The sequence below is a fragment of the Chanos chanos genome, chromosome 8 (genome assembly GCF_902362185.1).
Source record: "Chanos chanos chromosome 8, fChaCha1.1, whole genome shotgun sequence".
Taxonomy (NCBI): domain Eukaryota; kingdom Metazoa; phylum Chordata; class Actinopteri; order Gonorynchiformes; family Chanidae; genus Chanos; species Chanos chanos.
The window spans coordinates 39,942,522-39,950,410 of record NC_044502.1 but is presented as its reverse complement, the minus strand read 5'-3'; positions in this window follow the sequence as shown (position 1 = coordinate 39,950,410).

Sequence of the window (7,889 nt, the reverse complement as noted above, 5' to 3'; positions counted from 1 at the left end):
ACTGGAAATAATTCAGCTGCTGAGGTTTTCATTCACACAGTCGCTGATTTATTCAGAAAAAAACCATCCCAGCCTGTGTGTGTCTCTATACTGTAGTTAAACATTTCTTTAAGCAAGCGCGGTCCCTCGGTGTGAATAAGTAATATTGTTTTCTTCCATCATTTTCAGCTTCAATGAATATGTATGGTAAAAAATCTAGGGGACTTGCAATAAGTCAGAAAGTTTCTTTTAGAACTTATTTCACAATGACGGATAACGTTATCTGTGAAATTTTCTCACGTTGCTCATTAAAATGCAGTATGCTGCTAGATTTCTTTTTTTTCTTGAAAATGACATAGTTCCGTTGTTGCACGTGATATATTTTAAGTGATTTTTTTTAAATGTATTTTATCGAAGTATTTATATGTATTTATTTCTGTATTTTATATAAGTGTAGATATTGCTGGTCTAGTTGCGTTCAGGTAGTTGTGATGTATTTTTAACCTCAGTATTGTAGAAAACAAAAAGCTTACGATTAATGAGTACCCATTTCATTAGGACTCGTGTCACTCGCAACAATAGCTTCTTATCAAATTATAGCACAATATGTGAAGCCTTTTGCGAGGACAGTGTCGATGTTTACCACAATGAGGTTGAAAATGTTCTGTCATTTCAGGTTCCCAGAGGGCTGATTGGGGGTGTTGGGGGGGGGGGGGGGGCGCTTGGATGTTGATGCGACTCAGGCAGAGGGGTCTGTCTCAGTGTGACTGCTGCTGCCGGGATCTAATTAATTCTCCCTCCACTCTCACCACTGCTGGCACTCCGACTTTTGTCTGGCTGAACCTCCAGCATGGAGAATTAGGAAGCGCAAAATAACGTGCCTGTTATTCTGATTGAACGGTGGCAAAATCTCATCACTTGTTCACTGAAATCCATCATGGCCTGGAGTTTGAGACATTATACACCCATGACAGATCATAAGTGCATCGTTGTTTGACACTTAGGGCCTTATCTCACCAGCCTGTTGTCTCAAATGAATTTAATAACGCACTGGTCAATATAGGACAACTTGCTATTCCCTTCGCTAGTTGGTGTTTCCAAAGTTTGGGAATGTCGCACCATTCTCTCTCATTAAAACCATTGAGATGAGAAAGCTAGGGGAAGTTATCCTCAATTTAAGCCCAGCTTTCACATTACATGGACCAATGGGCAAGCACCAATTCCACAGCACTTTCTGACTGGAAGCCAAGGAGACTAGCTGTGCTCTAGTATGTCCATGTGTATCCATCACTCCCCTCCAGGCCACATATGTGAATGGAGATGCAATTCATGGAACATTTCACAGCATATGCCACAGATAAGACAGCACCAAACCATCGTTTGACAGCTTTTCCCGCACTATTCATGCTAACTTTACATGCAGAGGTGAGCTGTTGAGTCTTTTCGCTCACACGTGTTTTGTTGCGGTCTTTTTTCGCTGATGCCGTAATGAGATGAGAGAACTGGAAAGCTTTGAGAGTGGGCGACTATGAAAGGTTAAACTATAAGCACAGGTCCCTTGAAGAGTGAAGCGTGCTCAGTTTCATAACTGTCAGAGCACTGTAAACATAATTACAACAGAGTATTATAACTGACAGTCTCATAAGTCTGTAATAGTTCCACCTCTCTCAGCTCACTTACCTGACTGGGAAAACAATCCAAGACTTAAAAATAAACGGTTATTCTGAATATAACAGAAAGAAATTAAAAAGAAAAACAGAAAGCTTTCTGAAATCAAATAATTGAACTTCCAACACCTGGTGTTATTTGAAACTGAAACAGTTGCACGTGACATTGATACTACAGTGGAAAGCAAAGGCTGCTTAAAAATCTTTTTATTTTCCAAATGGAGTGTCAGCTCAGACAAACTCAAAAAGTCTCACTCAGAAAGGACTGGGTCCTTTGCCACTTACTTTGAAATTTTTGGCTTACTTTTCAGAATTAGTGAAATATTTCGAAGTAATAACGGGCTAACAGCTGAACTCATAAATCAGCTGCTTTGTTGGAAACGTCACATTCAAATGAGTTGTAAGAGACCAACTGTATGAAGTCAAGCAGTAGGTTGTTGCTTCATCTTGATCTTAAGTCAATAAGATTTCAGGAGCGTATGATCAGTTATGTTCTTACATCTACAATGCAAATTGACAAACTTCGCTCTAAACCAAATGACATAATGTAAAAAGCGATAGTTACTTTGTTGCATCCCAATATTTCAATCACTGGAAACAAATACAGTGAATGCATCTCTCCCTTTTTCTCCCCTTCTCTCTCTCTCCCTCTCTCTCTCACTCAGCCCCGCCCCTTTCTCTCGCTCTCTCTATATTTCTCTCTCTCTCTCTCTCTCTCTCACTCAGCCCCCCCTCTTTCTCTCACTCTCTCTGTATTTCTCTCTCTCTCTCTCTAGGCATGACCGCCAGCATGCCTTGGTGATGAATGACCAAGAGTGAATAAAGTACACAGCAATAACCTCCAGGCAACCCACGGAACAACGAGGCATGGGACCACATATTTATCATTCAATTGTCCGAGGATTTTATCAGCTATGCTTCCTGCCGCACCTTTTGATTTATTTTACAATTTATTATAGTTGCCCTGAGTCAGCTTTTGCTAGTGTCAGATATTCTGTAAGAAAAGGTTGAAATAAAAGGGGAAAAAAAATCAAATCAAATGCTGCTGAGTCAAGAATTCCTGGCGTATAAATAGAAACAGGTGTAAAGAGAAATTTGTTTCTTAGTTTTTTATTGTTTTGATATGATTATACTAGACAACATACAATGAAGAAATATGTTTGTATGCGTGTGTGTGTGTGTGTGTGTGTGTGTGTGTGTGTACGCACTTCACTTTTCATAAAATGTAGTAGTTATTTTCACCCATAATTCATGATTTAACAAAAGTTTTGTTGTTGTTATTGTTGTTGTTGTTGTTGTTGTTGTTGTTATTGTTTTAGTCTCATAGCACCTTTAAATGAGATGTATCCAAACTAAAGAGAAAGTTTGGTTGTTGCCTAGTAACACAATGTCTGGGAAAGAAGGATGTGGAATCACTTCTGTCTTGATTCTATGTGATGTACATTTAACAAGATTTCACTCCATTTTACCTGACCCGGGTATCGCTCTGCGGGATTCGAAAGGTGTCTTGCTTTCTCAGAAGGCAAGATGATTGTGATCTGGTGAGAGCATGAACATATGGAAATAAGGAAACATTCAGGTGTAATAATTTTGATAGCTCAATTTAGTACAAAACGACTTCATCCTGTTCTTCTCCATAATAGCCTCAATGCGTATAAAAAAAAACTAATGAAATTAGCTGAATTGTCAAAGAAAGAAAATTTTGAAATTACTCAATATACCCTTTTTTTTTCCTGAAACCACTATGGACCCAAAAGAGAAATCTCACTCAGCTGTCATTTAGTCATTACGAAGCCTAAAATGTTACAAATTGCACCCTATTTTTTTTTCCTCTGTGATTGTAATGCAAGGATTGAACAGGGAAATTGCAAGGTAACAAGTAATTACAGCTCAATTACACACATCTGATTTAGTAAGTGCAAGATACCGTCCCTATTATTAGTGAGCACTATTTGTTCAAAACAGTACAGTATAGCTCACACCAAGAGCATGCTTATACTATCTCTTCTCTTTTCCAACTGCAAAGGAGTGAGTGGGAAGGTGTGGGAGGCAAAAATCATGCAAAAACCCTGTGGGTTTACACACATCATCAACTACAGCTAGAGTACATAACTGCGTACACTAGTCTTTCAATATAAAAACACAACAGTCAAAAGAAACTATTGCTACACTCTCCGATCATTTTTATGTCTTCAAACTGATTTTAACAAAAAAAACTCTTATAGCTCAAGAGCTCTTCCTGTGGATGTGATTATCGAGATTATTTTGAAACATTACAACAAACATTTTACTTCTGATTGTCTTCTCCTGTTTTGGTATTCAACCCGTTCACCATTGAATTTTCTCTGAAGGTATTCCCTAACTACATGTTTATTTCACTGAAGCTTGCTAATTTGTTGATGATTACCATTTTATAGCCTGCTTGGCCATGCATTGCAAGCACAGAGCTCTGGCAGATCTCTGAGGCTCTGCAGATCTGTCAGGGGCCCTCATATTAACTCTGGAGGCAGCTCCTTTGGCCCCCCTGGTAGTAGAAGAGCAAAGTGTGAAATGATTCTTAGGACACATTATGTGGTTTACATCTTGAAAGCGGGAGTACACTTGGCCCTCTTCCTCAGAGGCGGAGCTTCTGTTTACTTCCCCTAGAACTGTCTTTTCTTTTTTTTTCTTTTCTTTTCTTTTTTTTTTTTTTTTTTTGGGCTTGAGCTCTGACAGTGCCCATGTGGGGATGGGGGGGTGATGGATGACATGCTGCTGTTCTCAACATTCAGAAACGCAGTAGCAACCAAGGCCCAGAGCCACGGAGGCAGGGGGGGGGGGGGGGGGGTAGGGCCACAGAGACATACAGGCCAAGTTTGCAGAAATATTTCAAGCTGGAAATAAGCGTGTAACTTCTTCTCGTTGTTGTTTTACTTTTCTATAGTGTTCTTTTACTCCAAATCATCATGCTTTTGGAACATGTGTCTCCTTTTCAGAAGAGGCCTTGTGGATATGATTTGAAACAGGTAGTTATGAAGAGTCTGCTGTCGTAGAAGGAGAACCTCTAGAGTTCTTCGAAAACATCACATGTTCACTTGCCCGTGCCTTGTCATAAAACCTCAAAAGCAGTAATTTTCTCCATTTACTGAATTGAATGTAGTCTTCCATGACCTTATATGAATCCAAGTATGAATAACTTAAGTGTGCCAAAGTTCTTTTGATGTGAAGGAGAATGCAAGGGTAGAGGAAGTTCTTCGTCGGCCTGGTGAAGTGGGAGGAAGTTTCATTTAATTGGATTTTGATGCTCCCCGTTGTCATGGTACCCAGATCCTGTCCTTTCATATGAGGTCTTTTCTTGGAACGGGAAAGAAATATCAGACGCAGGAAATGAGGTTCTTAGAGGAGCAGTCAGCGATAGGCCAGCCAGGGATATTGATTGAGGGAAATGAATCTGTTTGGTTGTGTTCTTCACAATGAGTCCAAGCAGCAGCTGCTGAAGTGGTCACAGATACACTTACCATCACCAAATGAATAGAGATACAAGTGGCTTCAAATGAATGGAAATGAAGGTTTGTAAAAGTCCATCTGCATCTCAGTCTGTTCAGTTGTCTGTCCCCCTGCCTCCAAACACCCCCCCCCCCCCCCCATCCCCGGCTGCCTTCCTACACACACACTTGGTTGTGCACCTGTCAACTACATGAAATACAACCACAGTTTTTTTTGTTTGTTATTTTTTATTTAATTTTTTTGCCTTTTTGGGGGGGGGGGGCATGGGAAGCAGGGCTATAGAGACATTTAATTGTACAGAACATCTTTGGTGATTTTTTTCAGAATTTCAAATAACAATGAGAAAAGAAAAAGAAAGAGATTCTGTTCTAAGCACTATTTTGGGGTTTGCGAGCATACTAATAGCTTTAGTCTCTCCACACTAAAAGAGAAAATCAAAAAAAAAAAAAAAAGTTTGAGAGCTAGTTAAAATCAAAGTTTAAAAGGGGCTATATCTAAAAGATTGTTTTCAAGACATGGGCCTGTAGGTTCTGAATGTCCAGCGACTATAGCTGCATGCTAACTCCACACAAGCATTTTAGGGTGAACTGAAGGTCAAACTTCAAGCACTGAGGCCAGAGAACAAACCTGTCTCACACTGACTGAAGGCTCACGAGGGCTGAGTCACCAGCCAAGGCCTCCAGCACTATGTGTGTGTGTGTGGTTTTTTTTTTTGAGCACTATAAGTCAGTTGAATTCTTAATGGACATTTGCTATTTCTATTCAGCAACCTGACCAGCTGTTGGCTTAAACCAGTGCACAAAATGAGCATTAGCAAGCAACCAAAAGTCTATTTCTCTCTCTCTCTCTCTCTCTCTCTCTCTCTCTCTCTCCCCCTCTCTCTGTCATACTTTTTGTTCTCTTTCTACCCACACTGTGTGTGTGTGTCAGCCTATCTAATCCTAGAGTGTCAGCGTTGCAGCAGAAACCATGAGCAAACCATTTCCACCTTGCTGTATTAATTACAACGCTTAAGTCATCTAATGTAGCAGTTTGTCAATAAAGCTGGTAATTTTCCAGGAATATTAAGTGGAACACACGGTAGGATTAACTGTCAGTCTTCAGAGAAAAAAAAACAAAACAAACAAATTGAGTCATTGGCCATGCATGAGTATAAACAGAGGTACACAGCCAGTCCAGTCTTCTCTGTTTACTGACTATGAAGAGTTATGAGACAGAATGCACAGGCACTCAAATAGTAAAGCACAGCAGAGGAATGTTACTCACAATGATACACAGGGGTGTGTGTGTGTGTGTGTGTGTGTGTGTGTGTGTGTGTGTGTGTGTGTGTGTGTGTGTTGGGGGGGGGGGGGGCGTGGGGCTGTCAAGGGATGAGAGGAGGTAGTGTTACCAAAAAAAGATTTTGACTTGCTTTATTAGCAATCTAAAGACACGACATTGTCTTTCTCCAAAATAAATAAAGAAGAATGGATACTATATTATTAAAGAAATACACTGAGGAGAAAGTATACATTTTTTTTTTCATGGCAGAATCTTCCAGTGAGTAAAATGATTGTGTTTTACTTGACATTTCTATGAGAATGCAAGGATGTTTCATTACAAAAAAACACACACACACACACACATTGAGATGAGCCAAATCTAGAGCATCCAAATTTAGCAGCAAGTTGTTGGGGTTAATCACCCTCCATGAAACACAGACAGAGCAACGTCTGTTAGAAGTGGAGAGAGCAGAGGCTTCCATGAAAAAACGATTTGTTCTTCAAATAAAAAGGAGAATGACAAAATCGATTTATGATCTCTGTCTAGAACAAAAACAGTCACGTTTCTGTTCTGTTTTGCGTTTCTCTGTCAGTAACTAAAAATAGTCAGAGAGAGAGAGAAAAAAAACAGCATGAATTTGTTTACTACATATTTGGGTAATAATTATATGTCATGAAGTACAAGGCCCATTCTAACACAGTACATTATACTGGTCTTAATATCAGTCCAACCAAATATAAAATGTCTCTGCACTGAGTATCTCAATTATACAATTTCAAATGTTGCCATGTTTATTTGACAATAAAAGCAATAATTGCTCATGTTTCCCTCAGGTAGCGAGACATATTACTCAAAGCAGAAGTGACTTTCATCAGAGAGTCAGCAAACGGAATCGTGTGATCAAACTCCTTTTGTGCAGTTTGGGGGATATTTGAAAGGAAGATTATCTCTGACGTCAGCAGATAAGCTCGTAAGATGTCTATCTTCAGAAAGATGTGAATGGGAATTTAGACAGTGCTCGCACTTCAAATGCCTAACAACCAATCAGAGGCTGAATATAAAGCTTTTTTTGCTTTTGACTCATTGAAAAAAAAAGAACAGAACCAGAGATTCAATAAGGATAACACAACAGTGGAAGAGGTCAATCCCAGATCCGCAGGCTTCACTGGGAAATTGAACCGTCTGGGCTCCAAGAAGGTATTGCTAAGAAGTCAGTGCTTTAACGGAAAAGCTAAAAAAAAAAAAAAAAAAGTCGAGGAGAAAGGAAGTTCAAAACACTCCTCCAAAAACTTAACGCTATCCAGTGTCCCAACCCTATTTATTTTTAATGTGCCTCAACCTTTAGGTCCATGGTAACAGTGGTCTGAAGGAAGAGTGGAAAAAGGGAGAGGATTCAGGGTTGAGCAGTGATGAGAGAAGTGAAGGAACAGTTGTCACGGGAATATGCGGGGGAATTCTGAAAGATTGATGAGGAGACGGAGATGCTGGTGAGTT